Genomic DNA, 850 nt, shown 5'->3' with positions numbered 1-850 from the left:
CACCCCTGTTTAACGATGGGCGGTTTCTTTTCACAAAGATGGCCTCCTTTACTCCTCTCTCAAACCATCGTTCCTCTCTATCCAGGATGTGCACATCTTCATCCCTGAAAGAGTGACCGCTGGCCTAGAGATGAGTGTAGACTGCAGAGTCCTGGCCTGATGATGTTGATCTTCTGTGCTGGGTCATACTTTTGGCCAGTGGCTGTTTTGTTTCCCCGATGTAAGACTGATCACAGCCCTCATGACACTGAACAGCATACACAACATTACTCTGTTTGTGCCAGGGGACTGGATCTTTGGGATGAACCAGTCTTTGCCGTAATGTATTTTGGGGTTTAAAAGCCACTGGGATGTTATGTTTAGAAAATAAACGTCTCAGTTTCTCTGATAACAACTGTGTCAACTCTTGAAACTGTGCCTGCAGTCAACCTACTTCACATATGGGGAGCAATATTATAGGCAGAAACATGGGTGTGCTATGGGGTCTCCAGTTTCTCCTATTGTTGCCAACCTGTACAAGGAGGAGGTAGAAAAGAGAGCCTTGACGTCCTTTTCAGGGACACCACCAAGTCATTGGTTCAGGTATGTCCACGACACCTGGGTTAAAATTAAATCTCAGGAAGTCCAACATTTTACTGACCACATCAACTCTGTGGGTAAATACATCAAGTTCACACGAGAAGATGTAAAAAAATGGCAGGTTGGCTTTCTTGGACTGTGAGGTCTCAGTCTCTGATAGAGGACATTTGCAAACTGAGGTGTCCCGCAAACCCACCCACACAGACCAGTATTTGCAGTTTGACTCCCATCACCCTTTGGAGCACAAGTTAGGAGTCATCAGGACTCTGTA

The sequence above is a fragment of the Nematolebias whitei genome, chromosome 11 (assembly GCF_014905685.2).
Source record: "Nematolebias whitei isolate Nwh7 chromosome 11, NemWhi1, whole genome shotgun sequence".
NCBI classification, from domain to species: Eukaryota; Metazoa; Chordata; class Actinopteri; order Cyprinodontiformes; family Rivulidae; genus Nematolebias; species Nematolebias whitei.
Note: the sequence above shows the minus strand (reverse complement) of the source record.